Source organism: Macaca nemestrina, chromosome 10 (genome assembly GCF_043159975.1).
Source record: "Macaca nemestrina isolate mMacNem1 chromosome 10, mMacNem.hap1, whole genome shotgun sequence".
NCBI classification, from domain to species: Eukaryota; Metazoa; Chordata; class Mammalia; order Primates; family Cercopithecidae; genus Macaca; species Macaca nemestrina.
Window position 1 is genome coordinate 79,668,890 of NC_092134.1, and position 16,852 is coordinate 79,685,741.

Genomic DNA, 16,852 nt, shown 5'->3' on the forward strand with positions numbered 1-16,852 from the left:
TCCCTCCCTCATACTCCTTCTCCGTGGTCTCATTAAAGAAATCTTGGGTTACCCTTTTCAGCCCAAAGATTTATAATAAAAATGAAACTAGGATTTAGGAGAAGGCTGCTCTTCTCCCTCTCTTCAGGTAGAAAAATAAGGGACCTACATGGCAGTGAAAGTTTTAGGTCATTCATTCAGTAAGTATTAAGCACCTACTATATGCCAATCGCTGTGCTTGATGCTAAGAACACAACAGGGAGGGGAAAGACATGTTCCCTGTCTACATGGCACTGTCTTTAAAAGTGTTCTTACCTAATCCAAAAGTGCCAGAAACGCCTAATCTGAATTAATGATGAAAACAATCCGTCAAATTCAGACCCAGTGACTTTCTACAAAACAACTGACTGGTACTCTTCAAAACTGTGAAAGCTATGAACAACAGGCTAAGGAATGATGCCAGATTAAAGGAGAATAAAGAGGCATGATAACAAAATACAGTGCATAAACTTGAATTGGATCAGGCTAGGAAGAAACATTTTATTAGAAAAAAAATTATTCGGCCAGCGCAGTGGCTCACACCTGTAGTCTTAGCAGTTTGTGAGGCCGAGGAGGGCTAATCACTTGAGCCCAGGAGTCTGAGACCAGCCTAGGCAAGATGGTGAAACCCTGCCTCTACAAAAATAAAAAATTTAGTCTGACATGGTGGCATGTGCCCACAGTCCCAGTTACTTGGGAGGCTGAGGCAGGAGGTTCATCAGAGCCCAGGAGGTAGAGGCTGCAGTGAGCTGTGATCATGCCACTGCACTCCGGCGTGGGCAATAGAGTGAGACCCTGTCTCAAAAAAAAATTATTAGACAATTAGCAAAATTTGAATAGGCACTGTTTTATATATGTGTGTATATATACATATATGTATATATGAGACAGAAGGGTAGAGCACACAAATGTGGCAAAATATTAGTAACTGGCCAATCTTGGTGAAAAATGAATGGGTATTAATTATACTATTTTACAACTTTTCTGTAGGTTAATATTTTTCAAATTAAAAGGTTAGGAGGAAAACAAGAATGTTCCAACAGTAAAGGTTATGGATTTTTCTTCTCTCAATGATCTTTATAAACAAACTTGCCATCATTTTTTGATTGGAAGGAAATCCTATCCAGAATGATCTAGCCCTGAATCAAGAACTTTAGATCAGAGAGGTGGGTGGGAAGATTGAACTCCTTTGTCTTTGATTTACAACCAAAATTGTCAGCAAGTAAAAATGCCTGGAAAGAAACCACAGCCTTGACTCATGTTAGTATGGTTATAAAAAGTACATACTGTTATTGCCATTTTGTGGGACTAACACAAATTAATAAATCAGAGCTCTAGGCTTGAACGCTAAGAAGCATTAGGGAAGACGTGCAGAGGCTGGAGACAGAGCAAAATATCTGGCAAATGGCATACCAGGGATAGAATTATGTGCCAAAATTAGGGTTACGTGGGAAGAGGGGTGAAAGGAACCAGAATGTGTTGAGTTGCAAGCAAGGTTCCTATGCTGTTTCATTTAACCCCTATATACCCAATGAGAGAAGTATTATTATTCGATCTTGAAGATTAACAGAGGTTAAATAACTTTTTCAAGATCATATAGCCAGTAAACAGAAGAGTTAGAATTTGAACATGGCTCTTCATGAATTCAAAGCCCATGTTCTTCCTACTGTGGCACCCAGTCTCCATAAAGAACAAGGAGTCTAAGGGCATGGCTATTAAAAGAGGATTTGAACCAGTTCTTACTTACCCTTATGCCCAGGTCATCCCTTGCCAATGCCTTCTCTTTCCTCGCATATAGACACTGATGGACCAGAGCTGGAAGAGAGAAATCATTAAATCTGGAAGTTCCATCTAAACCATTTCCTGCTAAAATTCTAATCCAATCAGGTGCCAAAATGTCTCCAGACAATCTTTTTAGATGCCAAGAAAGGAGATTCCAAAGCATCCCCGTAACTATTCCAATAGTTCATAGACACAATTTTACATCTAATTATAATTCCTACTCCCACAACTTTAATCCATTGCCTTTTGCTTGGTTTTTAGTGAAAAATACAGGATAAAAGATCTCTAGATGCCAAATATAAGTAACCCCTCTGAGACTTCTTCCATCACACTGTTCTTTCATCATATTTCAAATCTTGCCTACTCACTACCTCATTCTTGAGAAGAAAAAAACCATCTTCAGTGCAGGTTAGGAAGTGCTAGAGAAGGAAATGAAAGCTTGATTTTCACTGGCCAAAGGAAAATGGGGTGTTGGGAAGGGAAGCGGGTATTTCTTTTTAATGGTAGCCCAATGGCAGGAAAATGGTTGCAATTTCCCTGACAATCTACATACCTCCAGATTTGGCCTTCCCAAACCTCAGCAGTCACCTAAGGCTTCCAGATGCTACCGGCACACACCGTTAGGAAACATCTGTCACAAAGAACAGCCCCAACTGGGACAAAGGAGAGTAGGAAGGCAGACGGTGCCAGTTTAATGAGGATGGTTTAACAAAACAGCTTTTAAGCTTTCTAATTCACTTGGCCATTTGCTCCCCAGACTTGGCTGCCAATCAGGAGTAGACTGTGGGGGGATGTTTGCCAGAGAATGGCAATCCCTGATCCTTAACTAAGGAGAACCCAGTACCAGAAAAATGTCAACTTGTCAGTCATTCTAAAACATGATTAATCCCATTCCAGAGCTAACAATTCATGGTGATACTGGGGAGAAGGACTTGAGCTACGTGAGGTTGCTCGGTCTGGTTTGGTTGTTCTTGACAGCCAGAGGCCTTACTTAGCAGAATATCAAAAACAGGTATTAGGACATGCCCCATGTCCATGTCTAGCTCTGAGCTCATGACAACTAGAGCATTTCTAATATTTATTAATCATTCATGGAAAAAGCATAAAGACCAATGGATATGCGGCATCAACACTGATCTCTTAGCCTTTCTGCTTTTAGATTGCCTCGTTCTTTTTTAAGGTTATTAAAGGATATGAACTTGAGATAAGAAATAATGGGTTTTCTCAACATGCTATCAGTATAGGAAAACCCACGAAGAAGATAAATTACTTTTCCATTTCAGTTTCCAGGGGGAGAATGCCCCAGATATGGCCAAAGACAAGGGGATTGACAAAGCAGCCTCAAAGGATCCTGACTTTATTCAGAGGCGTTGCATGAAAATTTGGATTAAACCTAAGGAATCCCAGCTGAAATCACTGGTTTCAGATATATGTGGATCATTATCCTAGGCCTGAATTCAACCTAGCCAACATGCCATTTTTCCCACCAGAACTCTATCCAGTAGATTCCTACAGTTTGCAAAGACTGCATCCCAACCTCCTGCTATACTCCCTGATCCACCCTCCTGGCCTTTAACATTGGTAACTCTAAACAATGAGATCCTCACAGATTTCACTCAGATTCACCCCAGCAACCATCAGAGAGTGCTGCTCTTCTCTGAAGCAGGCTACAGCCCTAAATCACATTCACCGCGATTGCTGCATTGCAGCAGATAACTGAAGTGTGAGTGCCCTCTACCCTCCTTCTGGAAAATGACACTTTCTTCAAGGATTGAAAGCAACACACACACACACACACACACACACACACACACACACACACACACACACCCTGTACCTTCTTCCTACCAGACCTGCAGTTTTCTGCTCTCTGTTAAATCCAAACTTTTAAGATAGTATTTCCAGATCTTTCTTTTCATTGTTCCTCTAAACCTTACTCTTATTATTAACCTTTCCTGTGGCTCTGCTGGAACAGAACAAATCTTTCCCCATATATGAACATCTTGCTATCATTGCCTCAACCATCACATGGACAGTCCCTCTCTGCCTCGAACACCCTTTTTCCAAACTGTTAAACATGCCCCTTCTTTAGGAAGCATCTCTAACCACACCTACGGATATCTGACCTTTCCGCTATGCCCTCTTTGCCTGCTCTCATCCCCTCATTACTGTCCAGAATTCTGTCCATTTGCTCCTAAATTCTTTCCTTGCTGCACTGCCAGTGTCTGTGCCTTGATTATGTGTCCAGCCTCCTCCATCAGACTGACATCCTCTCCTCCCCCTTCCTTTGGATTAGTCGGCAGTGAATATGAGTCTCTTGCACAGGTTTTAGGACAGAATGGCATAACTCACTGGCCTAGAACTTTGCACTGGGAAAACGCCTTGGTTTGGCATTTCCTTGGTTAGGGAAAAGGGTAGCAATGGTAGATGGTTAGGTGCGGCAAAGTAGCACAGCTCCTGCCTGATGATGCTTTCAGCTTGCCTGTCCTTCCCCAGCTGAAGCCTGAGGTACAAAGTTAACTGGCCACAGTCAAGGAAGCACCCCATGATCTACAGCCCAATGTGGGGACATCAGAGATAATGAAACAACAATGCAGGTCCAAGTCTCTTCCATACCACAAAGTGAAAATGTAAAGGTAGTAACCCAAACTGGCTGGGACAAAAGATGTTATCTGCGACACTTACTATTGGCTCCCGTGTCATTCCCCTTGATGTCCAATGACCAAACTGACAAACAATACAGTTTTATTACTTTCATTGCTTTACTTAATTGTGAAAATAAGTCACCTAATACTTTGGCATTAGGCAACCTGGTGTGATACTCAAACTGCAATAAAGAAATCTCAGCTTAGACTGCAGGAAGGGGGGGTGCTCCAATAATCAAATGGTCGAATATTGTTTAGAATAGGGTTTTCATTTGTTTGGGGAGGATGTGGAAGTGTCCATGAAGTACTCTTATATTGTAAGCTCTCAGAAAAGAGAATTTTCTCTGTTTACTACCATTTTTCCTGTACTGTCTATAAATAAATTCACAGATAGATTCTGTCTAGTTTGGGTTGGGTCTATAGTGAGAAATTGGATGACCTCTATGTGGTTTGGTGTTTCCCTCAGGTGGATACCACTAAAAGTTTCTAAGTAACAAAGGCTGGATTCAAACTACTGAAAATCAGATTTAAACTAAGTGTAAGTGAATACAAAGACAAATTCCAAATTAGAAAATTCCAGCACCAAAATGATTCCTTTTGCAAAGGAATTCAAGCAAAAGCAATGTCTTTTTTCCCCTAAATTATTACCACCACCACAACCACCACATCACCACACACTCACACACAATGCAAGACAAATGGTAGCAAATAAAGAATTCCCCTCTTTGGGAGCTTACATTTAAGAGATTTTCTGCTACTTCCCCACTCCTCAAAATAAGTAAAATATATATAAGCCATGGACTGGAAAGCATAATCCTCAATCAGAAATACACAGTAAAGTGTTTATATCAGAGGCAAGGGCATTCCAAGATCCCAGATGACATCATAGTTGACAGAAGATGTGAGCAGGAAGGGCTTCATTTTTCGGTGTTGGCAAGATTAGGGAGTATCTTCCCTGCACCTCAGGCCAGTCTGAGAAACCCCCACGGAGGAGGGGGCAATTGCTCCATATGGGGATTTGGTTTCCCTGGGAAACATCAGTTCAACCTACATCTTCATGATGGTAAGAAGCTTGGGCTATGAGCCAATAAAGCAAATCTCACTTAGGCCTTCCTTCCATGCCTCCCATCAAAAACAAAAGAATAAAGACAAATAAACTCTACGTATGCTTTGAACCAGTAAATCCAGTTTGCTCAACTATATAGATCCAGTTAAATGTTTACTACAGATTCTAATACAGATCTAAATACCAAAATATAATAATAATAATTCTCAGTCTTGGTCTGTGCTGAAAAGGAAAATAGAAACAATATCAGTAGTAATAAGTGTGTTACCTCTCCGTAAGGAAAGAGAAGTAAAGTTGAGATGGCTTCCCTAAAAGGTTGGAAAGAAAGCTGAAGCAACCAAATCTAGCTCATACTAAAGAAAATAAATGTCCAAGCTTATCTCCCAGGAGTCTTCTGAGAATGACCTGAGCAAACTGACTCCTTACCAGGCATCTTCCCACACCCGTGAACTTTCTGCATCCTGCATTCTGTCTGAATGATACTTGAGAGAATATTTTGTCTCCCTATCTAAAATTAAAACTCCTTAGGGTAGAAACTGTTTTATGTTCACACACTAAGCTAGAAATTAAAATTCTGCAATAAATATTACTAGCTCAACCAAGTCTTGAACTTGAAAATTATGACAGCCCCCAAACTGCTCAGGAGACCAAGGGGAAACACAGCTGCCTCCTCCAATTCACCTGCCTACCCTACCACCCCAGCACTGCAACTCTTAAATCTCATTCTAGCTGGGCAGAGGCCGAATTCCAAGAAACCCATTCCAATGTAGACCAAACCGCTGCAGGCCAAATGTACACCAAAATCATGTAGACAAAATCTATCCAGATGTAGACAAAATTCATCTAGATACAGACCAAAATAGTTTTGCTTTCTTCCCTCCATATTATGCAGTCCCAGTTACATGCAGAGACTACACTAGTACCATTGTGCTATGATTTGGGTAAATAATCAGACAGCCAAAGCTTCTCTAGAGGCTATGTAATCTTCCTATTATCCAGTGTCATTTCGGAATGGTTGTGAATAAGGTGGCTTTTCTGAGTCTCTCTGGAACAACTTCAGAGATGGCAGAGTCAAATCCAAGTCTCTTCATTCAAGATTTGACACATTCACAGGTTTAGTTTTAGTTAGAATCCAATTTCGGAAATTCTTAACAATTCTATCACACCAGAAAAAGATATCAACTTGACAAATCAGAAAAGCCTGGGCTTCTGCTTCTAGAGCTCTTCAGAAACTAGATGGGCTACCAGGATGAATCAGATTTAGATTCTCCAAACAGAATCACAGTGAGAACTGGGAAAAGCCAAGGAGGGTGTAAAAGATTAGAGATTTAGGCTGGGCACAGTGGCTCACGCCTATGTAATCCCAGAACTTTGGGAGGTCAAGGTGGTCGGATCACGCGGTCAGGAGATCGAGACCATCCTGGCTAACCCAGTGAAACCCCGTCTTTACTGAAAATACAAAAAATTAGCCGGGCGTGGTGGCACTCACCTGTAGTCCCAGCTACTTGGGAGGCTGAGGCAGGAGAATCACTTGAACCCAGGAGGCGGAGGTTGCAGTGAACTGAGATCAAGCCATGGCACTCCAGCCTGGGTGACAGAGCAAGACTCCGTCTCAAAAAAAAAAAAAAAGATTTAGAGATTTAAAAAGTGAGGCCTAGGTTGCAGCGAGCCAAGATCGCTCCATTCCACTCCCTCTCAAAAAAAAAAAAAAAATTATGTGATACATTGAACAGCAAAAATCAATTTCTTCTCTCCCTTCTTCCTCTTTGATTCTCTACTCCCCTTTTCTCAACCCAGCATCGTATCAACGCAGCACTCCTCAGAAGAGTCCTCACAAGAAAACAGTAGAAGGAAATCCATCTGCCTGTCCACCTTACTTTCCAATCTGCAACTGAAACATAGGATGGCCTTTGTCTACAATGATGAACCCTGAACCACACTCATTTTTTCCAGGAAGCCTTGCTACCAAACTTGGTTCTGTGTCTTTCCCAAAATCCTTCATTTTCTTGTAAGCATGGACTGTAGAAGTCCACCCAGTGGTCCTATCTATCACTATATCCTGTCTCTACTCTTAGACTAGCCATTGTAAATGGTCATTGTGAATGGCTCCTTCTTCCATGTATCTCCTCCCAACACCCACCATAATGCCCTACACACCAGGTAGCATAGGAAATGCCAGCTGTCTCTCTGGTTATCTTCCTTCATGCCTTCAAATGTATCATTCTGTCCTCCTCTGTGAATGGTTGGCTGTCTCTCTATCCTCTCTTACAAGGCTCTGCTGAATTCCTCTCATAGCCTTAGGCAGATGCTCCATAGCCCCACCATCGCCCTTAGACAGTTAATTTATTTTGTTGTAGGAAAGACATCAGATCATCTGAGTTAAATGAAGGCTGTATCATATCTCAAAGTCCTGAGTTCTTATCCATATAGATCAATATGACTGCTCCAACTGGGACCCACCTGCCTCACTCTTGCTCATTATGTCATAACCTACCACAAAGAGCCTCTGACAACATGCTTTTTAGGGTACATTCCTTATCCTCGTTCCCTGGTTCTTTCTATTCCCTCATCTGCCTTGTGATTTCTGTGATTATAAAAGAAGAAAGACCAGACACAGTGGCTCACACCTGTAATCCTAGCACTTTGAGAGGTCAAGGCAGGAGGACTGCTTAAGGCCAGGAGTTTAAGACCAGCCTGGGCAACATAGCAAGACCCCCTTGCTACAAAAATACCCCTCCAAAAAATTAGCCAGGCATGGTGGCATGCATCTGCGGTCCCAGCTATTCAGGAGGCTAAGGCAGAGAAATCGCTTAAGCCCAGGAGTTAGAGGCAGCAGGGAGCCATGATCACACCGCTGCACTCCAGCACAAACAACAGAGTGAGATCCTGTCTCAAAAAAAAAAGTGACAAAGATAAACCAAAAGAATATAATCAAAAATTATTTTTATTAACTTGGAATATACTTTTTAAAGGAAATTGGGTTTCCTACATGATTTTGCTTAAACTAAGATTGGAATGAGTCTGCCTTTTGGAGACTCACGTGTTAACTGATAATAGAGATGTTTTCCAAAAGCACTGGACAGCAAGAGAAAGTGAACCTAGAATTTAAAAATTGCCACATACAGTCAGTAACTCAGTTGTCATACACGGATAGGTGTTGTCCAGGTTTCTGGTATTGGGGTATTGCCGAAAGTGTATGTGTGTGGGAGGTGGGGAACAATTTTAAGACTCCAAGGACCTTCAAAATTAAAGAGCTTTAAACATGTTTTGTGATAGAAGGAAACTGCCTCTTGGAGACCAAGGAAGCCAATCCTATTTCAGGCTTCTCCACTAAGCCTTTATCAATCAATAAATATGCCTATCATGTATATAAAATTGATAGATTCCAAGAGACGGAACAGAGCCATCAGGTTTCAAGGTTTATTTAGTGCTGGTTCATTTGCAATATACTTGAGACCTGAGACAAGCCTTCCTTCAGTGTCTTAAAGACCACTAGCAGCCACACCCCAAAGGAATTTGGTAATCTTTCCTCCTATAGCTAACCTGTAATTTCCACCACTGCTTGTTTTTTATCGTATTTTATTATTATTATTATTATTTATTTAGCTACTTGAACACCTAGGAAGAAAACCCTCAAAGTCCTGTCTGTCATCATTGTGCACCACCTTATCAAACTGGAGCTGATATTCTGCAATGTCCACATCAGTGTCCTCCCTAAGTAGATGAGCCACAGATCGTTTCAGAATCTGAAGTGACACCAGGTGGTAAAACACGAAGGAGGCAGCAGACCCAGGTGGGAAAATTTTCATTCATTCAAACAACATGTCTGTGCACATACCATGTGCTGGGCCCTGTGGGAAAGACAAAGATAAACAAAGCAAGCCCTAAATAAATAAACCAGGCCAGAAGAGAAAGGCCAGGAATAGGAGCATGCAAAAAGGAGGGAAGCATGCTGGAGGAGGAAGGCTAGGAAATAACCTCCCCTAGCTTATATGTTCCTAGGACCAGCTCTACTGAAGTCTTCTGGCTTGGAGTAGAATGGAATGTAGGCCCACAAATCACTCCACCCCCAGCAAACTAACCCACCCTCCTCAGGCCCATAAGGCCTCTAGTCTGCACTCCTCAATTCAGAGCTCTGCCCTGGCACCATGGAATGCTCTCTGCTCAAAGCCCTCAAGGGTTCTACACTGGCACCACTCCAGGCCCAGTCTGCTCAGCCTTCTTCCTCTCTGGCTGTCTCAGTTACCTTGCCAACTCCATAACCATGAGGAATCCCTTATCCATGGTCTTTTTCTGGTGTGGGGAGAGGGCAGGAAGTGGGACCCCAAGGAGGCTGGAAGTAGTAGAACTTTCGATGGGGGGTTTCGGAAAGGGGAGGAACAGTGTGAAGGAGGTAGCATAGCCCAGAATCCAGGAAGAAAGCTGGAGGCAGGCAATGGGAGAAGCAGTGGCACCCAGTTCGGAGACCGTGGAGTGGAGGCTTAAACGGAGCTTGAGTTGGAGACTGGGCAACATAAAACTGATTTTTTTTTTTAAGACAAAGTCTCACTCTGTCACCCAGGCTGGAGTGCAGTGGCACAATCTTGGCTTACTGCGACCTCTGCCTCCTGGGTTCAGGTGAATCTCCTGCCTCTGCCTACCAAGTAGCTGGGACTACGGGTGTGAGCCATCACACCCAACTAATTTTTGTATCTTTAGTAGAGATGAGGTTTCTTCATGTTGGCCAGGCTGGTCTCAAACTCCTAACCTCAGGTGATCCACCCGCCTCAGCCTCCCAAAGTGCTGGGATTGCAGTTACTGCTCCTGGCCAGGAAATGGATTTTGAAGTAAGTATGTGTGTCAAGGGGATATGGAAGAGGTCCTGATTGGTTGAAGGAGAGTCTGGGAAGGGGTTGGTGCCTTGCCTGTGAAAATACGGGAGTCGGGGCCAGGTATGGTGGTTCACACCTGTAATCCCAGCACTTTGGGAGGCTGAGGTGGGCAGATCACTTGAAGCCAGGAGTTCGAGACCAGCCTGGCCAACATGGCAAAACCTTGTCTCTACTAAAAATACAAAAATTATCCAGGTGTGGATTATGCCTGTAATCCCAGCTACTGGGGAGGCTAAGGCATGAGAATCACTTGAACCTGGAAGGTGGAGGTTGCAGTGAGCCGAGATTGCACCACTGCACTCCAGCCTGGGTGACAGAGGGAGATTCTGTCTCAAAAAATAAATAAAAAAGATAAAAAATAAAATAAAATATGAAGGTCAGTCCCAAGTCCAGATAAAGAATCTCCAGTCAGGAGCCCTTTCAACAAGGATAGACGCACCAGGCCCCCAATGTCTCTCAAAACACCCCTACTGGGTTCCTCTACCACCATCCCCCAATTCTCACCCCCCCACCCACATTTTCCCTCACCCCAGAGATAAAATTAAAAGGGAGGTGGTTTAGGCTTCACTGTGGGAGATCTCCTAAGAGAGTCATTTCAGCATTCACAGCATATGTTAACTGAATACTCATTGATTATTGTGATGGAGGAAATAAAGATGAAAAAGATATAGTCCCTGCCTACTGAGTTTCCTGCTCTCTGGAATGGAGATATTCAAACAGTAGGGATTCCAAGACCCTGAAACAGGTGACCAAAGGAAGGTATCTCCTCCTTTCCTGACGTCAATCTTCAAACAGAAAAGACTGGGCTCCCAGGGACAGAACAGGTGGGGTCGGCATAGAGATTGAGGGCCGAATGGACCAGTGATCAGCTCAAGAAGCCACTGGTCTCAAGGGAAAGGGGCATGGCTGCCTTTACTCAATAGGGCTGCTAATCCTCTACAACCTAAACGAGATGAAAGAAAGACTGGGGTGGAGGCGAGAGAGGGGAGGAGAAGGGTAGAGGCAAGACCCTAGGAAGTAGAGTCTATACTAATTATATACTAAGACATAATATTGAAATTAGAGCAGAGAGAATTGCTCCAGATCTCAGAAAGAATTGCCACCTGAGAAACACCTAAACACCACATTGACTTTGCCATAGTGCTTCTCTATTAGACATGGACCAAGGGCATTAACTGAGCACCTCCTTTGTGCCTGGCACTACGCTGGGTAGTGGATGAGTGGCCCCAGTCAAGACTACAGAGCCAAGATGCCTAGAGGCAAAGGAGACAGGCAGGAATTGGAAGGATGGCTGTAATGACAGAACAGTAGGGGAGGGGCATCTGGGTGTTTGATTTATGTCTGCTCCAACAGTCCTAAGCTGTCTTCCCCTGCCTCAAGCTGGGATTTTCCCAGATGTGCATCTGCTTGAGGGAAAGAAGGGCGGCACAGGGGGAGGGTCTCCGTGTCCTTGCATCTGGTCCCAAGAGCAATCCCTTCTCCTTTCTCCCTGTGCTGTTCACTGCCTGCTGGGTAGAGGGTGGGAGGCTGGGGGAAATGCCAGGGCCCCCAGATAATCATCAGGTAACGAAAAGAACTGGCCCAGGGCTTGGGGGGAATGCAGAAGATGCCGAGTTGGGGCTGTAAATCTTCCTGGGAGAAGGGGGTACGGAATGGGGGGCCCTGACAGTTGGAGCCCATCCAGGTGATTTCACATGAAGTATCTGAACCTTGAGGGGTGGGAGGGGGGAAGATGAGAGGCAGGCAGGGGTGTGAGCCAGAGAGAGGAGAAGACGCTGAAAGAGACAGGGAGAAGCAAAAAGGAGAGATGGAAGGGAGGGCACGAGATGGGAAGAGAGATGGGAAGAGCGATGGGGAGGCAGCCAAATGAGACAGATGGGAGGGGAGGTGGATGGAGAGACTAAAAGGCACACACAGTGAAACTCATAAAGATGTGATGGTATGAGAGACCCTTGGAGACTGAGGGAGGGAAGCGGGGAGGGAGCGAGAAGGGCTGATGGCGGACACAGTCCTAGAAAAACTCAGACCAAAAAATATCTGGAGTCAAGGAGATAGACAGAATGGCCGACAGACAGACAGACAGACCTGCCTGACAGAGATGAGGGTGACAGACGAAAAGAAGGAACAAAGAAAACAGGGTTGCAGTGAAGAGGGGGGAGGGAGCGAGACAAAGAGAGAGAAGGAGGCAAGTGCAGAGCAGGAGGAGGGAGTGAGGCCAGGGAGGGGATATATATTTTCTTTATGATCCTCTTCAATCTCACTCAGCTCGCTGCTGAGCCGCTTCCCCTCTCAGGTGCTGCGCGGTGGCGGATGTGCCCAGAAAGCTGATAGGGTGAGGCTGCTGCCAGAGCCCCCAGGCTCTCTCCCAGAGCCAACCTGGGGGGCTCGCAGAGACCCCTCCCTACATGGACATGACAACCCAACCTGCCTTCCTGTCCCCAAAGTGCTGCAGTCCAGAGAGGCCTGAAGCCCAGCTCTAAATTTTTCAGAGCTAATGCAGCCTGGCACAACCAGTAGAAGGGGAAGTGGGGCAGAGGAGGAGGAGAAATAGAGGCGGGCACGCAAGGGAGGCATGTTCTGGGGAGGGTGCTGGGGACAGTCTTTGGTCAGGGGTCAAGGGCAGAGGAGCAAAGAGACATAAGGACTGAGGAGAGATCTGCATTTGAGAACGAAATCAGCAGCATGCAAAGGATAAGGGAGATAAGACACCAGTGACTGTCCATTACTTTGGGGTCAACAATTTAGACACCTACTGAGAAGCCATGACCGATGCCTTCAAGCAACTCTCTAGTAACAGACCCCACAAATATATACATAAAACCCATGAAAGGAGAAACTGACACATAGAGTAGAGATCCTGAGACCAGTGAATGTGGGTGAATCTAGGTTTTCAGGGACCAGAGATAGAGCAACCAGCCAAGTTTCTGAAGAAAGTCATGCATTAACTAAGACTTAGCATGACAACCTGGACCCTGCCTTTTTTCCCCCAGGCTTTCTTGAGGCTGAGGAAGTAGTTGAGCTCTACAAAGACCAGCTCCCCCAGCTCCTCTTAGGGCCGGGGAAGACCCTAAGAACATTACCTCAGGCAATCTAAAGTGAAATTATCCCCACTCCTTCCCTGCCAGCCTCATGCAAGGTCCAAGAGGCCAGATGTCCCAGGATAGCCAGAGCCTAAGGAGTCGGCTTAGCAGCAGGAAGAACTTTATCACAGCTTATTTGGGCCTCCCAGAGGTAAATTGAAAGGCTGCGAGGAAACAACTGAGGTCCCTACCTAATCCTACACCCATCCCAAGGGAGTATGGGTAGAAGGACAGGGGACAGAATCAGAAGGACTTCACAACCCAGGAGAAAAGGAGAAAAGCCGGTTCCCAGGCAACAGCTAGGTCAGTCAGTAGCTGAAAGACCCCCAAGGCAGCTGTAGATCTCTGTTTTTCGCCTGAGTCTCTCAAGCCGGCAAACGGGAAGCTCTGCAATACCAGAGGGGGCCGCTAGGGAGTGCTCGCCAACAGCCAGGCTCCAGAAAGGAAGGAGCCGGACAAGCCAAGAAGACCGGAAGGCAATCGATCAGAGTCGCCCTGGCAACCGGGCTGAGCCCGAGACAGACAGCACGTCGATAATGAAATCATCGTTAAATGACTTCAAGCCCTAATTAATAATCCAGGCCAACCGAGGCCATGCCTGACTGGGGTCGGGGGAGGGGATGTCATTGTTGGGGGAGCACTGGAAGCTTCTGGACAATTAATCAATTAATCCACTCACTCAATAATTGGCTCCTTTGTCCTCTGTCATGCCCCCTCCCCCACCTCATCCACCTCTGACTGTGGAGAGGGGAAGAAGAGATGTGGGGCTAATAGTTTCCAAGGGCCACAGTTCTTTGCTCTCCCCTCCTTTTTTTCCACACATCTGTTTCCTGAGCCAGCTCACAAAAGCTTCCCTAAGTCAGGACTTGCCTGCGCTCTTCCACAGGACCTACCAAAGAGTGAACATTTCAGGACCCGGAGTCCCCTGCTATCCAGGTACCTCCCCAGATCCCCTGCTCCCTACCCCACTTCCTCCCATCTAATCCTCCGTCCCCAGTATACACACACACACACACACATCACTGACCCACAGCCCACTCTGACTGAGGCAAGAGCACTAAACAGTGAATCATGAGAGTTAGCTAAATCCCAGCCACACCAGCCCACCACTTACATATGTAACCTTGGGCAGATTATCTCCCCTCTCCAAGGCCTCCATTTCCTCATCTGAAACTTGAAGGAGGCCAGGTGCAGTGGCTCACATCTGTGATCCCAGCACTTTGGGAGGCCGAGGCAGGAGGATCCCTTGAGCCCAGGAGTTCAAGACCTAGCCTGGGCAACATAGCAAGACCCCCATCTCTATTTAAAATAAAATAAAACCTCAAGAGATCCAACTGATTTCCAAGGTTCCTTCCTGTGGTATCATCTATTATTACAATAATCAGACCTGGATCATTTCCCACTCCTCTCTACTCTGTTCCCTTACTTTGGGAAGGTAAGAGGGAGATTGTAAGGAGTGCCAGGTCCTCATTTATCAGGTGCTTCATCCCCAAAGAACTCACCTCGAGAGCCAGAAAAGGGGATGATAGAAGAGTACATGGAGGGAAGGCTTCCCCAGCCCATCCCCCACCTGGCAGTCCTTCTGGCCCTCGCCACCCACCTTGCTTATTGCTCTCCACAACCCCCAGCAGGAAATGAAAAGGGTACAGGAAATTGCACTTTAAATCCCCTAGCTCCTGACTCCCTCCACCAAGCCAGGGAGCTGGGGGCAGTCTAACTTCACAGACCAGGCTTTCTCTGTTTGTAATTAGTAAGACACTTAGGAGGAGAAGGGGTCCCTGCTAAAAGAGCCCCTGTCTCCAAAACAGCTAATCAGGTTATCCAAAAAAGTGGTGCTGGGGAAAGCATAAGGGGTTTGCAGAGAAGGAAGAACCAGAAGATCTTGGGCAAGATAAAGACAGCCGGTGAGACATGGACTGGATAGGTAGGTGGTAGCCTCCTTTCTGGGAGAGGTGATTTATAGCGCACCTGAAGCCAGGAGAAATGGTGTGCAGCCAAAGGCTGGGATGGGCAAAAAGCGTAAAGAGGGGACCCTGCAGAGACGCCCTGCAGAGAGGACCAGGGAGCAAAACCCACCAGATCCATCCCACCCCTGTGGACACTTAAGAGGTTAATAAAGTTCAGAATGTTCAGGGCTTACGTGTAATTAAAGCCAGGAGCTTTCTTCAAGTTTCATCTTTTACTTTCCCCTCCCCGACATATGCACATCTTTTACAAAAGACATTGAACCAGATCCTGGACTTTAGATAATACCTCCACTAAAGAGGTGGGCTTACTGTCAGCAAAAGAAATGTAGAATAGACTTTAGAAAGGATTTCCTTTGAGTTAGGGTTGGTAAATGCTAGGGCAAATGAAATGATATAGAATCTCCAACAACACATTTCCTACCACACATACACACACACACACACACACACCCCAAACAGGAAAAGGAAAGCCCTCTCTCGACTGCTGTTCTTTTTCAGGGGTATTGGCCTCCAGGTGATGTGTCCCACATCATGGGGCAAAACAGTCTCTCTAAACATTAGGAAAATAATTCGCATCCCACCCTTCACTCCAGGAGGAAGATGATTGTTTCCCTCCCCAGATCTTGGCAAAAGCCCTGCTCAAGGATCGCATGGCATGTGGGTAAGAGCCCTGCATGCAGCTTGGTGGCTTCTCCCCAAGCCCTCCCTCTCCTGTTTTATATTAACCTCTCTGCACCTCGTGTCCATTGTTTGGATACACCCTATGAACCCAGTCCTGGAGAGAGGGAAGGAGTGCAAAGGCAGGAGAGGACAGGGTCCTGCTCTCTGGGATGTGAGCAGGATCAGAGGGAAGTAAATGCCAGGTTGAGAGGCTGGAGAGAGTGCAAAGGGGTTGGGAGGAGGAAGGCTGATGTCCCTAGCAGGTATGAAGAGAATAAGCTGGGATGATATCAAAGAGAAGGATGATTTTTAAAGCCTAATAAACTGAGATTCAACTGTACAAAGTTCTTTTTGCAAAAATCTCATTTTATTCTTAGTAACAAGCCACAGGAGCAAGTATTAGTGTTGTCATTTTATAGATAATAAAATGAAGACACAGAGAGGTTAAGTAACTTGCCTCAGGTCACAGAACTGCTAAGTAGCCAGGAATCAAGTTGCTGCATTCTGATGCCAGCTCCTGCTGGTTCTGTCCTGTGAAGCAGCCAATTGTAGAGCCTGATTGCATAGGGAGAGATTAACCCCCACTTCCCCTACCCAGGGCAAAAGACCTTGCCCTTTTCAGCCTGTTCTGCCCGGGAGATCTCGATCAAGTTGGTTAACTTGTGTAGGCCTCATCTGCGAAATGGGGAAGTAATATCGAACGCTTTGAAGGTGAAAGTCTAGACTAGATAATTTATTGAAGGTTTTTTAAGCTTTAAAATGA

The 16,852-nt window shown here is 45.4% G+C and overlaps 1 long non-coding RNA gene across 1 annotated transcript; it reads left to right on the top strand.

The window, feature by feature from the left end:
* Positions 1–14,108: 14,108 nt before the first annotated feature.
* On the top strand, positions 14,109–16,406 carry LOC112425275 (uncharacterized). Its single transcript, XR_011609137.1, has 3 exons — positions 14,109–14,398; positions 15,271–15,386; positions 16,023–16,406. It is a non-coding gene; the product is annotated as an uncharacterized lncRNA (long non-coding RNA).
* The last annotated feature ends 446 nt before the right edge of the window (positions 16,407–16,852 follow it).